Genomic DNA, 19,844 nt, shown 5'->3' with positions numbered 1-19,844 from the left:
TATAGTCCTGTAAATTGAAATGAGCATGTAGCTGTATGGTGGGCAAACTGCCAAAGTGTTATGTCTGAGACGACTATATGTGGCATATCTGCTTGAAGTAGCAGACAGAGGAAAGAGCAGGAAAAAATATCTAAAATGGAGCATGGAGCACTGAAGTCTGAGGTTTTGGCTCACAGGGACAATGTGTACTTGTATGATTGCCAGTTAATAAATCGGAAGAAACATGTGTCAGTCTGCATATACTTCTGCCACTTTATTATACAGGATATACCTTTTCAGCTGCGTGTTAACTAAAGACCTGCTGAAGTTTAAACCAAGCATCAAAACGGGGAAGAAAGGTGATTTACAAACTGAGGTTAAAACTTGCATGAGCTCAACAAAATTGGGCAATAAAAGATTGGAAAAATGTAGTCTGGTCTACTGAGTCTTGATTTCTGCTACGACATTCGGATGGCTTGGTTGGAACTTGACGTAGACAACACATCTTTCCTTGTTCAAGTGGTTCAGGCTACTTGTGGTGTATTGGTGTGATATGTTGTGGCACGTTACCAACAGAGGAAATATCACAGCCAACCTGAGCATTGTTGCTGACCATGTCCATCCCTTTATAAGAAACTATACTTAATTGACCTGAAATTGCAGTTTAGAGACAGTTTAATGAGAGGGGAAAAACCCATGTTACGTTCCCCTAAAAGGGTCCAGGCGATAAGGGGAAGTAACAAACAGTGCGCAGGTCAGAACAAGGAGACAGAGGCAAAATGCTTAAATAAAAGAGTTTTATTACGGTTTCCATTAATAACTCAACTAAAATCTGGTGGTTGTAGCTAGGGAGCCATGTTTTGTGATTGCTTGCTCCTGCTCGGTAGAGAGGAGTGTGTTTGGTCACTAAACTGTTCTTTACTTTTCAGTTAACTTACCCATGCCTGGGCTTTTGTTTATTCCCTTAAATGGTGATAGCGGCTTGCTTGTCTCTTTTAGTTGAGCTATTAATAGAAACTTTAATAAAACTCTTTAATTTAACCCTTTTGCCTCCTTGTCTCCTTTTTCCCACCTGGACACTTTTTGTTACTTTCCCTCATCGCCTGGACCCTTTTAGGGGAACATAACAAGTGGGCAGCTTTTTCTCTTTTATAGACTGCATCTATAAAAGAGAAAAAAACAGTTACATTAATAGCAACAGTCATTTTTTATTTTTTATTTTTTGTGAGATACAACTTTAAAAAACGTCTTCATAGAGTGATGGAGTGGTGTCCTTTGGGGAAAGAAGCAAGGGAACAACAGATTTGAAAATATCTTGAAGAGATGGTGAAAAGACCAAGGGGGAAAGAGGCCAAGGCTGACATGGAGAGGACACAAAGTAAGTTGTAACGCTGGAGAATGTGTGTGGCCGTTTTACGGACAGTTAGCAGGAGGACTCCTCCTGACCAACTCTGTCAGGATTGACATCAGCTTTGTTTGGCAGTGAAGCATCGTGGGAGTGGGGACCACTTGAGACTCCAGTCACATTCTTAGGGACACTACAGAGGTATCTGACTGAGTGCCAGATGCACACACACATGCACACACACACACACAGTGATAGCTTAGTCCTGACTTGTGTTGGATTGGCACTAGCTTTGTGGAGCAGTGAAACGATGCGGTACTGCAAAGAAGCTGAAAAGCAGCTCACAAATGCAACCAACACAGTAGTCCAGAAGAGTGAAGACGATGCTGTGTCTGCATATGCAGCTGCCAGACGGCAGATGAACATTAGCATTAGTTTAAAGAAATAAAAAAAAAAAACAGCTGACACCAAAAACCTTCCAGAATATAACAGCAAGTGTCTTTTATCTCTCATCAATCTAAAGCTTCCTTCTGCAACACACTCAGGCTGTTTATGCTTTTAGTCACAGTTCTTTAGCCTGACGCAGTGTTTTACGGTTTATTAAAATTAGATTCAAATCTTCTTCAATTAGATCTTTTTTGTGTGTTCTTTCTTTCATAATTTCTGCTATCTAGGTACACTTTGTGGGAAAGCACAAAACACCGGATAAAAAGGATCAAATGGGGAAAAAGCTTGACAAGAAAAACTGCCTAAAACAAAACATTTCAAGCAGTTTGAAGCATGAGCTTTTAGATCTTGGTATTACTTGCACAGATGTACATTATTGGAAACTTTAACCAAAGTTAAATATAATATAACACTTTGGGCAGTGTAAATCTGACTGAGAATAAGGAAGAGCACATTGAGTTCCCTTTTATCTTTCAGTCATGTAGATGCAGCAGAGTCATAAGATATTACAGAGGGGAATATTTACAGAGGAGATGTAAGTGCCAGAACTAAAAATTGCATGTAGTATTGCACTTTATGACTTTATGAAGAAAGAAAATGGAAAATTCTGTATTTAGTGTTGTTTAGTCTTTATGTGAAAGTCTAGCGGGAGGTTATGTGTACATTTATGTGGCACATTATCTGCTTCCTCATTCCTGAGTGACCGCTGTGGCAGAAACATAGCAACTTACAAAAAGGACTGCTTTTATATCCACCAATCAGTGTGGTTTACAGTAAATGCTACATTTACCATCTATGCAGCTGTTTATCATCTCCATTCAGTGCTTTTAATGACTCTCTGAAACACACACACAAAAGCTGATTGTAATTTTGGAGGTTCTGCATCTTTCCCAAGGATTTGGAATTACCAGAACTGAGGATCCAGGGATCAGGATCCAGGAACCATTTGATTTCACTTGAGCAATTGAACAAGACATCCAAAGACATCCCTAATTTTGAGAAGCTACCCATTAAATAAGATTATTTAGATTTATCTAGATCTGCATATTTAACATACATTATGTGATAGGGTCAACTGTGTGTCTGCATCGTGATTCAGGATGTGTTGACAGTCACCTTAGTCAATTGAAGCAACTGAAGAGTTCAGGCCCCTGTCCTGTCAGTGTCCCATCAATATGGATACATAATCCAACATATCATAGTGCAGATTAAAACAAAGCATCATTATTATTAATTATTTTATTGTAGCTTGGCCTGCTTTCCTCCTACTCTGGTACTTTTTGATGGAATATGTTGTCTCTAATAAACTGAATTTCACTTTCAATCTGTTGAGGGGATTTCAGGAACACGCCCTTATGGGAAACATATGAAACCACACACTGCAATTACAAATGGATGATGCAGTTTGAGGGAAAACGGCCACAGCACAAGCTGTATTTACAACACCTCATCATGAAACGCCTCCAGGGGCCCAGTGATGGATACTGTGTTTTACACTGTGAGATGGCAAACTTTTTCTTTAAGGGTCAGCGTGTTGGAATGTTTTCTAGCACAAGGGATTACAGAAAGCAAAAGAGAAATGGCATTTTTCCATCAGCTTATTCAGTTACACTTAGCTGCGCAGTAAAAATAGGAACCTTTGATTTAGCTACTTCATACGCCAAATGCCAAAGAAGCTGTCAGCCATGTTGATTTGACATTTGGCATAAGGAATCATGTCTTTTTAGATCAGAATTCACAAATTTCCAACTTCCAAGTTAAATAAATGTAACATCAGACCTGGTCTCTCCACACAGATAATGCAATGTAATTACTAGGGGTGCAACGATACTCGTATTGATATTGAACCGTTCGATACAGTGCTTTCGGTTCGGTACGCATATGTATCGAACAATACAAAAGTTTTAATTTATTTTATCAACTTTCCTTCTGATGATGCTGTCTGTGTTGAGCGCTCAGTGGATCTGCGCTCGACAGTGCAGCCTAGACGGAGTAGTCGAACGCAGATTCACTGAGTGCAGCGCAAGCTAGCGAGACAGAAGTTAAGCTCTCCTTGCAACATGGCAAATTGAACCTCCCCCACCCTCATTCAGATCTGGCGTTTGGAGCTATTTTGGTTTTCATGTGACGTGTGACCCTGAAGGTAAGCGCGTCATGGACAAAAGTAAAACAGTATGTTGGATGTGCCACGCAATGCTCAATTACATTGGTGGGAACTAGTGCGTTAGCGCAGTTTGCTCGTTAATGTGTTGGCCGTCCAGCCCCATGTACGGGGCGATCCGCGGTAGCTCGTTAACGGAGATTTGCCGTGTTGTGGCGTTAACGTCATTTCAACGAGATTAACGCTGACAGCACTAGTGGGAACACAATGAATATGACTGCACATTTACGCTGACATCATCCTAGTGCAAAGACAAGTGGAAGCAGACAAAAACAACAAGCACGCATGCTACAAACTTTACCCGAGTCATTTAGACAGCCGTTAGCACATGATTCTCCTTATGGGGACCTGATATGTTTAATATGCTGCTCAGAATATAGCCCAGAAGAAGCTATAGTATAGCTTTTATTTTGGAAAGAGAAATTTCTCTGTAATAAACTCTCTTTTCCAAAGATGAGTGATTTCTCGATCGATTCTTTTTTGTATTACTTTGTTGTTTCAGCAACATTAAATTTAAAAATTGTTCTTTTGAGTTAAAATATATATTTATAATTTTAATAAATGACAAATTAAAAAGGCATGAACATTTTTTGTATTGAAAAAATATCGAACCGTGACTCCAAAGTATCGAACCGAACTGAACCGTGAATTTTGTGTATCGTTGCACCCCTAGTAATTACAGTAAATACAGCTATTATAGTTTCAAAGTCACTCCTTAAAATCTTATTGACAATGAATATCATTTGTTTTCCATGTTGAACATATGCCACTTCAGGAATTCAGTCATTTCATAAAGTAGATTCTCTAAAGAATGAACAAAATAAAAATCTCAGGCCATAAATGATTCATATTAGCAGTATCTAAATAAATGACTCAGGCCGAGGGCTGAATATTTAGTATGAGAGGAACGGTTTCAATTTGCTCAGTAAATTAAACGGATTAAGAATGCATTGACCCTCAACCCAGCCACACATACACACCCAGACACACAGAAAGCCTTTGCTGCACTGAAGGGAAGTCTGGTATAAAAAGGAATAAGAAAAAATTATATTCAGCATATTGCAACATGTTTTTGAAATACAGTGCCATTTTAATTATATTTTTTTTACCGCTACTATAATTCTGTGTTTGCATTTGAAACTATTTTAAGCTGTACAGTAAAGAAGCTGTAGCTACATATAAAAATCAAAATCGTCTAACATCGTATGATGTATTCTTACAGATGAAGCTGCTCAGCTGTATGTAAGACACATTAATAAATCAGCAGGCTAATTAACATCCAATAATATATTACATGTTATTCTACTTAATCAGTACTTTTGTTTTAATAATTTTAAAGGTGCATTATTTATGATTCTTTTGGAAAAATGAAACAAAACTGTGACCACAAGGGGGCAGCATTTTACAAGTATTGACATAGTGTCTAAAAAACAAGAATAAGCTTAAAGCTTATATATAGGTTTATAGTTATATCTCTCATATGTAGATTCTGTTGAAAATGATTGTTCACAAATACCTGAAAATCAACAAGCACATGTAATATTGTAGGATGTACATAAAAGCTGCTAGGACCCACGTCCCACCAGGAAGTCCACTATTTTGATTTTGGCGCCTTTTTCACATTTCCAGTTGCTTTACTTTAAAAAAATCGAAGAAATGTAATAAGACCATCTTGATCTAAAGACCTTTACTTTGGCCAATTTAATGAAGTACGTGTTACTGGCAGGTTTTCATGTTTTCCCATGAACCCTTTCATAAGATTTACATATATCTTCATTTCTATTCTAATATCTCTCAGCACTTTTATATAAATATTCACTTTCTGTATCAGTGTTGCTCGCCAAGCCACCAAGACAAATTTGTTGTTTGTGTATAACCTGATAGATGTTTACACCCACTGGTGTTTGTTGGCATTTCCTGTTGGCACCCCAAGTGTTGTGTTATATAGTTATATATAGTATATAGTGTTATATAGTACTCTTGGTTGTATGTCTCGAGGTTTTACAGATTCATGTCACATACATTTAGCCTCACATATCCAACACAAGTTGCTATACCAACAACTTGCGTTTTAGTTAATATTGGATGGCAGGGTGAGAGAAAAGGTGTCATGGTAGATGCTACCTCAAAAAAGAAAAAGTCTTGTTCAATTAATCAAACCTGTTGTGGTGGGCACACAAATAAATCATTAATATGCAGGCAAAGCTGACATCAATAAAATCTAACAGCCTTAATGAGGGAAGGGAAGGAAAAAAAATGAGATATGAGCAGATGTTCAAAATGAAAACCTCATCAACAATGGTTATGTAAAAAATACTGTTCAGGGGCTGAGACACTGGGTGGCGCTGTTGAACTGGAGAAAGATGCGGAAAGTTGTGGGGAGCATGTGAGATGTATCAAGTGCCTGTGTGAAATGCAGAAAGGGGAACAGAGGAGAGATACAGCAAGAGCGTGAAGGCCGAAAGATATACAAGAGAGAAGCAACCCGGAGAAGTAAAGAAAGAAGGAGCTGGATGGGCGGAGAAGGGTGGGGAATGGTGGAGGGGTAAGTGTTCATTTTCTCAGGTTTTGAGAAACTGCCACGGAGAGAAGGGTTAAAGACAGAAATGGGTGGAGGGTATATGCGGCACAAACATCATATCAGTTTTCCCGCTGTGTTAATTACACCCATTATTGGCCGCTAGTTCTGGGTCAGATGAGCTTTCTCTCTCGACAACAACCTTGGAGGAAAGATTAGTGAAAATTACACAAGAATACCTAAGACCTCGCTGTGGAAGGCCTGGTCTTGTTTACCGGTAATTGTGAAAAAGCAATACAGCGCCCTGCAAAAATGTGTTTACCTCTCAACCTCTCCCCGAGGGCCGCGTGGCGAGCGTTGCATTTGTTTAGGTTCCCTGGTGCTCTGTCCTATTTGCCCCCCCACCATCTTTTCTTCCCTCTTGTACTTCATGCGTTCACCCTGAGAGCCTAATGAAAATGCACTGTGTGCATTACAGTGGCACTGTGAAACCATTTAATCACCAGAGGAGGGAGGTGTCGTGGCTTTCAAGTGAGTGTGTGAGTGTGAAAAGTCTTACCTGCTTCTGTGAACGCCCCCCCAACCAAAAAAAAAAGTGCAGCAGAGTCAGCCTGCGTGCTCTGGCTTTTGATGAGAGGATATCTGAAGACTAACAGCTTGTCAGCTGCATGTACCAGTTTGCTCGGTGGTCTGTTCAGCCTGCAATGTTCTGCTAGGTGACAACAACTTCTGAGAGAGTGATGTAACTCCGAGAGGAGGAGGGAGGGGGGGGCGTGTGTGAGGGGGGGAGGGATCCGCAGACAGATCAGCACAGTGGGGGTAGATCTTGTGACAGATCAGCTTGTCGTCAAATTGGTGAGACTCGCTCCCAGGGCGGGGTGGGAGTTGCTTCTTAAAGCCAGACGTGGAATGATGCAGCAAATCTGTAATGACTGCAACACACACTCGCGAGCATGAATCATTTATTTATGGCCGCATAAATCAGGCAGCGCGGCGAGATAAACAGTAAAGACGAGTCTGCGAGATCTGTCAGTTACATGACGCGGCGGATAAAAACACACACACACTCAAACAAAAAAATCAAGGGTAACACAGACGAATCAGCCAGCGACAGCTGACACACACCAGCCTGTTGTGTGTCAGTGTCTGTTTTTTATTCTTTAACTGAGAGCTTCTCTTTTGTGATGGATTAATCATCTGGAAGCTCCTCACCTGGCCTCCAGTGAAGAATTTTAAAATCTCCTGTAAAATGTTGTGCGTGGGAAGGAAGTGGCAATTACCTGAAACTGCAGGTTTCCAGGTCCTTTTTAACTGGAGGAAGGCGTTCCTGGGTTTCACTTAGAGCGTTTCCAACAAATGTGTCGCTTTGAAACGGATCTAAACGTAAACACTGGAGCTGTTTAGTGGCTATCGCTGAACGCTGACAGAGAGACGTGCCTATAAAGGAACACAGGAGCCTATAGGGAGCTAAAGCCTCACGCTTTCTTGTTGTGTATGCCTGCACTCTTTTGTCCATTATACAGTATTTTGCTGAATAGTTGTGCTTTCACTTAAAGTTGACCTTCAGCTCATTCAAGCTGATAGAGCGGGTGCATGCAGAATATTTCTTCAACTGCACTGCAGTGAGATCAAACAAAACACTTATGATGGTGGAAAATCAAAAGATTTCAAAAGAACTGTAACTGTGCAGGAGATACACATAAGACTTTTTCTTATTAAAGCTGGTGAAAGCCTCCATAAATCTATGCAATATATCAATGTAAAACAATATGTAGCGTAGTCTTTATAAACAGCATCCGATCTTTTCTATGTAGAAGAGTTAAATTTTGTAATTCATTGAAAGCAGCAAGCAGGAGCAAGAGAAGTAAGAGATAAGATAAGATAAGATAGAACTTTATTAATCCCTCGGGTGGGTTCCTCTGGGAAATTCGACTTCCAAAAAAAGCACAGCAACGACCGAAGTTACAGTTACAGAATTGTTATATATATATATATATACACACACACACACACACACACACACACACACACACACACACACACACACACATATATAAATACAGAGACAAATATAAATAAAGTATACAAAGGGGATAAGTAGAATAAATAGGAATAAAAAATAAAATTTCAAGTGAATTGCACATTTCAAGTATTGAGTCTATTGCACTGTTGACTATTTACAAAAAGTATTGCACAAGGTTTTGTACAGTGAGGTGCAGAGGCACTACAGCTTAGTTGTTCCCCCCTCCTTTGTCCTCCTGTTTCCCCTCCCTCTCCCCTCCAGAGAGGAGTTAAACAGTCTGATGGCGTGTGGGACAAAGGAGTTTTTAAGTCTGTTAGTTCTTGTCTTGGGGAGAAGCAACCTGTCACTGAACAGACTCTTCTGATTGTTTATGGCCGTGTGCAGAGGATGCCCAGCATTGTCCATAATGTCCATCAGTTTCTTTAATGTCCTTTTCTCTGCCACTGTCACCAGAGTGTCCAGCTTCATGCCGACCACAGAGCTAGCCTTCCTGATCAGTTTCTCCAGCCTGTAAACCATGAATGCTTTGAATGGTGGTAGAAGATTCTAGAGTATCATCATCATCATCATCAACTTTATTTATAAAGCACTTTAAAACAACCACAGCTGACACAAAGTGCTGTACACTGGAACTGTAAAATAAGATTACATGAGATATAAATAAAAAAAACAAATACAAGAAGAGTGAAATCATTAATTAAATAACTACTTCAATTAAAAGAGAAAACTAAGTCTCACTGAGGTTAAAAGCCAAGGAATAAAAGTGGATTTTAAGACGTGATTTAAAAGTGGACAGTGAAGGGGCCTCTCTAACATGCATGGGCAAATGATTCCATAACTTTGGAGCCACAATAGATAAGGCCCTGTCCCCTCTGAGCTTCCTCCTGGATCTCGGTACCTCCAGGAGCAGCTGGTCAGCTGACCTGAGAGACCGACAGGGTATGTGGGGATGAAGAAGCTCAGAGAGGTAAGGCGGGGCAAGACTGTGAAGGCATTTAAAAACAAACATAAGAATTTTAAAATTAACTCTAAAAGACACAGGCAGCCAGTGCGGAGAGGCTAGCACGGGGGTTATATGCTCTCTTTTTCAAGTTCCTGTTAGGAGTCGTGCAGCCGCATTTTGAACCAGCTGCAGACGTGAGAGCAATGACTGACTGAGCCCCACGTAAAGTGAGTTACAGTAGTCCAGGCGGGAAGAAATTAAAGCACGCATCACTGTTTCAAGGTGCTGCCTCGAAAGAAAAGATTTTACTCTTGCCAGTCGCCTTAACCTTCCTGCCATCCTTTAAAAAACTCACACCCATCACCCTAGGGACCATTCTCAGCCACGCCATAAAAAGACCATATATCCATATTTTATTCCACTTTAAATTAGCCAACCTTGTAAAACTACTTCTCCCTGAAATATTCATGTAAAGTTTTAATTATATTTTCGTTGTTTTAACCCTTCAAATCCCAGTGTTATTACATGAGCGCCCTGTGTTATAAGCCCCAAAAACCAAAAAACGAAACTAAATATTTCCACAAAAAACCAGTTGAAGTAATATGTGATTGTCATTATAAGTAGGCCTTTAGATGGACCAAAGATTGGCACCAACATACATTTTGACCTGCCATTATTTTTTTTGCATTTTTTTTGCAATTTAAAAATTAAAACTTCAAGGCCCTGAGTCTTCATTGACATCCAAGAAAAGAAGAAAGTCTTTGAGAATTTGAAATGATACATGCAGTAAAAGTACTAAATTGGCCTCTTGGAGAACAGTCTGACATTTCGCAGGTGTGGATGACAGAAACAAGAAAGCATGTGGAGGGGACTGGCGAGTATGGTTCAAAATAATGATTACTTTGATTTGTGACTCATGTAAAGTAATTCTAGCCCAAGTATGAAACAATGGAGCTGAAGATTAACATAACAGGTTCACTTCAAGCCGAGTGGTTTGGAAAATAGCAATTTATTCAACATTTTACAACAATTCCAAATCTGAAAACTGCCTTGAAGTCTTGAATTTAAACATAAACCGTCCAATGAGTCTACTGCAACGAGACTCTCTTCCCTAAAAAAACAGTAAAATACTAAAAGAAATCAATTCCACATTTTGAGATTTTAAAAGTGCTGAAAACTCAATGCAACTAATTAAAAAATAATAAAAAATGTAGTATACCTCCACTACTTAAAAGTTTATAGGGGACATTGTTTGAATACTATATAGAGGTACTTAAACCGTCTGTATAAGGCTGATTGTCCACTGAAAGAGAAACTATTAAAGTTTGGCTATCCTCTTCAATCAGTGTGTGAAGGTAAAGCAGTGAGAGCTGGTTCAGTGTGCTCTAATGATGATTTTAACCATGAAAAAAAAGATCAAACATGGGAGCAAAATGTTGTCAGTGTCACACTGAAAACAAAGAAATCCAATTTAATGGTAATGTACAAAACAGGAACATGTAGTAGCTTCATTACCATTCGTGTCTGTGCGTCTAGAATCACTTCAAATGAAGTGGATTGATTGGTTAAAAAAATTAAATATCCTTATGTCACATGTAGTAGCGACCCCACAGCCTTGCTAATTGTTTTTAAATGAAATGTATTAATTACAGTAAAACCACTGAGCCAAAACCATTAATCAATTAATCAATTGAATTTGCCTTAGTTTCCCTAAGTTGTGTGTAAAGATCTTAAAAAGGAAAAAGAAAAAGGGATCCCAGCATTAATTTCTGTGCTTGCTCCCGCATTGAACAGCTTCGCTTATATTTGCCTCTCATTTAACACTGACATTCACGTAGACTAGAGGGGTCAGATTGAGACCAAGCACTTTTTCTGTTTCTCTCTCTCTCCCTTTTTGCTCCACGCCATGCTACACAGCAGTAGCCTGGTGGGTGTAAGAATGCCCTGTCTAGTCATATGCGCTGATGCATCACTGCTGTTCGTCTGGGCCAGACGGCAGGGCAGGGACTGACCGAGGTTTAGCTGGCTGCACACTGACTGTACACGATGAGGAGCACATTTGACCATTTTGCCTGCTATAATTTACAAATCCTCAATATTGCCTAGCACATAGAAATGTGAGCAATGAAGCAAATGGAGGAAAAGCATCACCATTGTTGGATTTACTACTCTTTTAAATGGCTTTTGTATAATAATATATTTATCTCCATATAGTCCCTGTCATCATGTGAGTGTATTTAAGGAGCATAATTCAATTATATATATATAGTATTTTTTATCAGATGACAGAAAACGTGCAACAAACAAAGATCATTCTTGTCAAACTAATTTAACCTAAAATTGTACAGCTGGTTTAAAATGCCAAAATAATTTGTGAGAAAGTTGTCAGCCCGCCTACCTAATACGAGCTTGCTGATTAGAAATGAAATACACACAAATCTCTGAAAAATTAATCATGTAATATTTCTGGAAATATTTTATTCCAGGCCCTATATTCAAATTGGTCTACACTGGTGTTTTTTAATTAGTGTTTGTATCTTAAATAAGATATTTTTGAGTATTAATGAAAGAATTCTAATAACTAAAAGAAACCTACTCAATTATTGGTTTGTTTTTTTACAAGCTCTGTTTTAATGTAATTTTTTAAATAGATTTAAGGGTTGTTTTTCTTTACCATTCTGTACAATGGTAAAATAGCATAAACTAATGACCGTGCAGCAGCATCTAACACCATTACTTACATCCCTATAAATTTGTGTAAAGGAGCCATCACAATATCAGATTTTACCTGGTTTTTTTTTTTTTATGTTCTAGCACGTCTGATCCATTAGAAGGTAGTGAGAATTGGTACTCATGTCTTTACGAAAGCATATAGAAAGAACAATAACACAATTACAATATTATCATATGTACATTGTTGGCATAACATCTTTATTTTTGTATTTTATTTTTGTCTTTCTTAAGTATGTCAGAGTAACATTAACACAAGGTTATCATGAAACCACCCTCTGTATACCCGACTTATTTTATAAGCGACAGATAGAACCAAAGGGCAACTGTGAGGAGTTGACTGAGTGGCCTATATCCAATATTGAAGAAAGAGTTGCAATACACATTTGAAATTTAGGTTACAGTAGACAAACACACACAAACCACAAAGCGCCAGAAACTCTGCACTAGTTAGATTTTTCCATTGACTTGACAATCACAAGCTTGGCCATAGCTGGAGGCATATTCAATTAAGATGTGTGGACTTGCACAGCTAATTGCCACTGGTTCTGTTTTGAGACACATTTCACTGAGCTTTGGCACCGCAGTACAAATACTACGATGGGGACAGCTGTAGGATAAGTGGGCAAGAAAAAGGAATGAATGGTTATTATTATTATTATTATTATTAGTAGTAGTAGTAGTAGTAGTATTAGCATTATTAGCATTATTAGCTATCTTTTATGGCGTGGTCTGCTGGGGCGGCAGCATCTCTGCTGGGGACAGGAAGAGACTGAACAGGGTGATCCGAAGGGCCAGCTCTGTTCTAGGATGCCCTCTGGACCCAGTGGAGGTGGTGAGTGACAGGAGAACGGCGGCTAAGCTGTCATCCCTGATGGACAACAACTCCCACCCCATGCAGCAGACTGTGACAGCACTGAGCAGCTCCTTCAGTGGGAGACTGCGGCACCCACGGTGTGGGACGGAGAGATTTCGCAGGTCTTTCCTCCCCACTGCTGTCAGACTCCATAATAAAGACTTTAACTGATCAAGCACACACATCCATACATATGCAATAATACTAAGTGCAATAATCCTTTCTGTCATTGTTGTATTTTTACTCAGTTGTATATAGTATTTGTATTCTATTTTTATCTTATTGTATATTTATTTTATTTTATTCTACTGTATATAGTATTTTATTTTATTCTATTCTGTACAGTTGTGTACTGTATTTATTCTTATTGTATTCTAATTTTTGCCTCATAACTTTTGCACTGTCCACTTCCTGCTGTGACAAAACAAATTTCCCACGTGTGGGACTAATAAAGGTTATCTTATCTTATCTTATCTTATTATTATTAGCATTATTATTAGCATTAGCATTTTTAATAGTGAGCACATCCCAATAAAAAAAGCTACCAAGCGAGTAAGTCTAATGGGTGAACACTAGCATATGAACGGCTTCATAAGCGATTTACTGCTCCCAGAGTCATGTAAGCTATTATGAAAAATCCCCAGCATGAGACAGATTTGTGTGAAACAGCAGAGCCATTTACTTCATAAAAGAAGTAGTCACATAATGCACTGCAGTACTTTATTGGTGTGGTTCAAAGACATAATGATGGAAAAATCCCCTTTTAAGTCAAGCACCATGATATGTAATGATTCAAATGACTCCCTCTTAAGCAACAGAAAACTGAAATGATCCTAATGAGTCCTCCTCTTCATGTAGCATGGCATAATTGGAGCTCGTCCATTTCCCTTCATTGTTAAGAGTCTAGATGGCTCCATCTTCATTCACATTAAGAGCATCACTAAAACTCTATATGTCATACATTCAAACATATGCTTGCTTCTTTTTTATGATTGCAGCAATAGATGGCTGGAGATGAAAAGGTGGATGGATAATTTAGATCAAGGGGAGTACTAACAACAGCCATTACAAGGGCCATGCAAGTTAAAAGGTGCATCTCCATCCGCTGATAGCTGTAGGAGTGATGGTTGTGTTTAGATTTGAGCTGATTTTATTAGAACGTCCCAAAGGTGCCAAAGGAAGGATTTTACAACCGCAATATTCTGACATATATACATTTGTTGTCAGCTCCAAATGTATATATTCTGTAAGTTTGCTGTTTTGGCTGAAGAAACAAGTTTTTAATCCAAGATTTTATTGTACGTGACCCCATCCACTGGAAGCTTGATGTGGTGAAGTTATCATGACCTTAGCAGAAAAGCAGCAGTGGAGCATAATTTTTACACTTTTATGCTTGACTGTTGGGATGATGCTCTTTGGATCATATTTTTTTTCCTCCATATTTTATATTTCTGAATAATTGTACTAACAGTTGTCAGCTTCTCACCAAGCTTGTTGCTGATGGTCTTGTGGTCCTGTGTTGCATTTCAGCCGTGTCAAGGTCTACAGTCTTGTTCCTGATGTCTTTTGACAGCTGTTTGGTCCTGCCCATGGTGGTGGAGAGTTTGGAATCAAAGACATTGATTCTGTAGGTAGGTGTGATCAGGATTATCTGTAACTGACTGATTCTAATCTGTCTTACATAGACTGACTTTAAGGTAATTAGTTTTTTCTTGATTTTTAGTTGATATTGTGTCACCCTCCATTAAAATGAAGTAACCATAACAATTTGAGCTGGTACATTTCTTTTAAATAAACAAACTTACAAATTCAGATGAGGCTCAAATAGTATCTACAGTACGGGAAATAATTAACAGATATCATCTTATTGTCTTAGGAGGACTTCACATAAGCTGCTGTTAAAATATACTTTCTACATTTGATATTCTTTATTATTAATAATAAAGTGAGTTAAATAGTAAAATATCAAGGTTAAAATATGGAACTGTACATGAAGTTTACCTAGGCAATTAAAGCCTGGGATGTACATCATAGTCATTAATGGTCATCTATGCAATTGAGCGTCAAGCAAGTTGCTTTATATTTATACTAGACTTTAAAAGTTGATGTCCAAAAATTTACTATAACATAAGGTACAGTGACCATTACAAATCTCTCTAGTATACTAGCTTTCTTTGAAATTAACACACAGTATTCACAGCAGTAGTGGGTTACTGTGTAAGAACAGCGTTGCCAGTTTTTATGCCTCAACATAAAATGACCTCTTTTGCCCACAGTTTATGTCGGAATAGATGCTGAAAGGAGCCGAAGAAGGGTCATGAACAGAAAAACACTGGTAGTTTCAGAGACTGGGTCCCCATGTTCTGTACGTGTGTATTTAGCCCAAGTTATTTTCCAAAGCCAGTCCCTTGAGTGACATTGAAATATATAATAATGTAACCAAGTACTAAATGTGGTAAATGAGCACTTAAGGCAAACACATACCTGAACCAACTAGTAAAAACACAACATTTTTTATAATATGAGTTCATGCACTATATACACAATTAATACATAGTCAATGTGTTATGTAGTGCTGTAGTTCTGGCCAAATGTTTACCAGGACTAGTTGTACAGAAAACTTTAAATGTGCTTCAGACTAGCAGGTAAGCAGTTCCAGAAATAAGTGGCTGTATTAAAGTGTCGAACTATACAATATCTTTCTAATATGTTACAAGTGTTAGTTACACTATATCTAGTGAAATCTAGTTAGAAAAGCCTTAGATCTTAGATGCCCTTGCTCTAAAATGTCAACAAAATACAGGTAAGAAATACACGTTTAGAAAAGTAAATTATATAAATTAAAATGTAATTTAATGCAGAAAGTCCTCTTTTGAATTCAGTAATTATATAACAAATTTTCATGATTACAACAAATATGGGAAAAAGTACTTGTGCTGTTAATGGCTGCCAGGCTAAACAAATACAATATTTATTTATGTGTATATGTTTCTCTGTTTCTTGGTATACTTGTTTGTTTGACTGAATGATTAATTACCCCAGTGAGTTTCATGCACTTCAGGACTATCAGTAGAAAACAGCAAACAGTCAATGCCAGAGAGCATTAGCTTATTACTTTGGCAGGATGAAGTAGCAGCTTCATGTCAATTAGAAAGGAATAAATGAGTTGGTGAAAAACTGCTGTTTGATGCTTCATCGTTGTGGAACACTTACATTTGGCATTCAAAACGACAGAAGGCTGTTTGAAGGCAAACTTCAGATTGTGGGCATTTTGGTGAACTGGGCTCACACAGAAGAAAACAAAACAAAATGGAAAAGTACAATAATAAGAGCGTGTCAAATATATTTTTAAACCAAATATTTTGAGCTACAAAAGAGTATTGTTGCCGGGTGGGTGTAGGTCAAGGACTTTGCCTTTAGTGCCAAGCTGTTGAGTGGCAGGGAAGAAAATATCAAGGGTGGGCTGAGGTACAGACGCACACATGCTCTACAGAATGTTCTGTTGCTACAGCGCTCTGTTGAGTAACTAGACAAATGACATTCTTTGAATCGAGCATACAGAGGTCTCAAACATTGGCCCCAAGCAAAATATTCTCTGCTGAATGCCATCTGTGAGTCGCTTTATCTCTTTCTTGTCTCCTCTTTGTATTGCTAACAATCTGTGTGTTTAGCAGAACGGTTCTAAACACGACAGACTTGCTCTTTTCTAGCATTTCTGCATGTATTTGATAGAGATGGCACGATACCACTTTTTTATGTCCGATACCGATATCATAAATTTGGATATCTGCCGATAACGATATGAATCCGATATAGTGTTTTTTAATCAACAAAACTGTTTTTTTAAATATCTTGCTGCATTTTGTATAAGTTCATACTCAAGTTTAAAACAACAACTACACTAAAGCTATTCTCTTATACCTGTATGCAAAAAAAAAAAAATTCATAATTCAGCAATACTGATCAATCTAATAAACTTAAACCTACACCATCCTCCCTATTCTGGTATTTTAAAGAGTACTTAGCGTAAATATTAAGCAACCTAACTAATAGGGTTCCAACTCCCAGAAACAACAAAAATAAATAAATAAAAAATGGGGAACCACCCCTCACGCTCCACCTCATGATGCTTAATCGACGTAATCAACCTTAATTTGATGCAGTGTGAAAAAAAATGCACAGAAATCAATTATTTTTCAAGAAATATTAAATAGATTCAACATCTTTCTTCAACAAAATTGCAGACTGCACAGATGGTACCTTCCCAAAGGAAAAAGTACTATTGCTTACTAGGGTATATATATTAGACTTAATAGTTACTATATACAGTAATTGACTTCTATTCATTTTACATCAAATTAAAACTTTGGGTGTCAGATAATTATTTATTAAAAGCTAGACATTTTAAATGAGAATAAGAAAGAAAAGTATTTCTTTGTGCCCTATCGGCCCCCCTGGCTAAACTTTGCTAGATCTGCCCCTGCACAGTTACAGCCATCAGCTGCGTAGAAAAAGATCCTGGAGTAGAAAGTAATATTAAATAAATTCTAACAACAGCTTATCAAGCTTAAACGTGCTGCTGTTGTTCAGCCGCTGGTTTCCTCTTTCTGGTGCAAAGTGGGCCAAAAAACAAACAAGAGAGACGGACTTGCGACAGAGAAGCCGATCAGCTGATCATTAAGCAGTTTCATGATTGAAGTAGCAGCAAGAAGAGGCAGTCGCTTGTTAAGCTTAACGCAGGAATGCTTTACAAACATTCAGAGATGGACTTACACACTTGCTTTACTTCTCTCGGGGATAACTTTGTCGGAGATGAAATGCCGGGTTGCTAGCGAAGCTCCACATGCTATTCAGACCACCAACAGGTCCTGCATGCCACTGCCGCTCTATCACATGATGCATACTGCTCCGACGTGCTAACGCTCTGAGGCGAGTTACGGCGTGTTGCAAGTTTTGTGAGGTGCTTTCGTGATATTTAATGGATTGGATTACATTTTTTATTTTTCTCCGATATCCGATCCAGTAATTTAGGTCAGTATCATATTATAAACGTAATATCGGATCGGTCCATCTCTAGTATTTGATATAGAAACTAACACGGTAAAGGCATTTAAAAAGTCAGGCATTTATGAACCAGCATTACTGATCCTAATGTTAACAGATTTATTACATGGCTTTGCAAGAGGACTGAATATTTACACTCGTCTGATTAGCTGCACAGTTGAGTATGTTTTGGGTGCAGTGTGTGTGTGTTCTGAACCATGCCGGTCGGGGCCGTTTGCTTCTTTTAGTCTTTTGTTTGTTTGTTTGTTAAAATGTTACTGTGAGCAGGTTGCTTCATCACCCCAGGGTCAGCCATTGCAGTCACTTACTGTTCATATTTTTTGTTGTAGTAGAGGCAAATTTACATGTAGCTTACATTAGTGTGGCATTGTCTATCCGACTAGTGGATGTGCAGTTGTTTTACAGAAACATTACTATGTTTAGTGTAGATTATTGTGGTGGTGTGGTGTGATGTTGAATTTTTCACTTCACCTCACTGGTATGAGAAAAAATACAGAACAAAATATCCATCCATCGATCCATTCTCTTCCGCTTATCCATTTCAGGGTCGCGGGGTGCTGGAGCCTATCCCAGCTGTCTTAGGGTGAGAGGCAGGGTACACCCTGGACAGGTCACCAGTCTGTCACAGGGCCAATTAACCTGTCCCCACTAGCTGCATGTCTTTGGACTGTGGGAGGAATCCGGAGTACCTGGGGAGAAATCGGGGAGAACATGCAAACTCCACATAGAAAGACCCTGGCCTGATGGTGGAATTGAACTCAGGACCTTGCTGTAAGGCAACAGTAGTAACCTCCATGTCTTTATGAATCTGTCACATTGTTGTGAAGGAATCTTTTGCCTTTTTTGCTTCACTTCTGTTTTCCTGTGCATGTCTTGAGATATTTTCATGTCATTCTTTTGACTTTTAATACACATTTACAGCACGGTAGCTGTTGACTTTTTTTTTCTTTCTAGCCCTTTTCTTGTTAGCCTAGCATTGTAAAGAGGACTTTATTGCTGCACCGTCTTATGGCATAAGATGGTATTACAGTACTGCACAGTCCAGTCCTGGCTTTTATTGATAGCTCTTTAACATAATATGTAGATATTTTAGACATGAATTCACAATAGTTGTTTTATAATATGTTGTAGATGGCTTTGGTTAATTTTGGAAAATTTAAACTATTCTTAAAACACAGAAATGTATAAAACATACCTTTAACAAATAACATCTGTGTTATAATTGTATTTAATTACTGTTAATTAAGTAAATCACTGTGCATAATGTGCTGTAGTGAGTGCAAATTTGTTTAGAAATCTACAAATATTGTCTAATTTAGTGAAAACTGATTAAAATTTTGCTAAAAAAGTGATTTATTTAAATAAATTAGCTGAGAATATTGTTATTTTTGTATTTTGAGAGAATAACCCTATTGAAAATAGTTCTACCTTCTAACAACAGATGTGTATGGCAGCAGTAGGAAGAAGAAATCAAAATTGTTTTCTGAGTGTATTTTATAGTATTGTAAATTATGGTTGAATGTTTTATGATTTTCAGCATAGTGGAGTTACTGTGGTTACAGCCTATAAAAAAGAGTAAAATTGGAAATCATTGCAATAACTGGGGTTTAGTTTCATGAATAAAAATAAACTTTATGGTCATTATAGGAAAGAAAAAGTCAGCTGATGCAATAAAGCAGAGCAGTGGTCATCATCTTGCCTTGCATGAATGGGTGGCTTACTGTAGAACAAAGCCAGCTGGTGGGCTTCAGGGTCTGTATGACAATGATATTGACAGC

General features: G+C 38.2%; 1 long non-coding RNA gene across 1 annotated transcript in view; it reads left to right on the top strand.

Annotated features, from left to right (window-relative positions):
• LOC309701121 overlaps positions 1–19,185 on the top strand; it is a 79,618-nt gene extending 60,433 nt beyond the window's left edge. The window contains exons 2-3 of the long non-coding RNA XR_014274882.1: positions 14,533–14,633; positions 18,612–19,185. This is a non-coding gene — a long non-coding RNA (uncharacterized lncRNA). The remainder of the gene's footprint in view (positions 1–14,532; positions 14,634–18,611) is intronic.
• The last annotated feature ends 659 nt before the right edge of the window (positions 19,186–19,844 follow it).

Source organism: Aulonocara stuartgranti (assembly GCF_965226115.1).
Source record: "Aulonocara stuartgranti genome assembly, chromosome: 23".
Classification (NCBI taxonomy): domain Eukaryota; kingdom Metazoa; phylum Chordata; class Actinopteri; order Cichliformes; family Cichlidae; genus Aulonocara; species Aulonocara stuartgranti.
The sequence above is the reverse complement of the archived record's forward strand: the minus strand, read 5'-3'. Positions and strand labels throughout refer to the sequence as shown.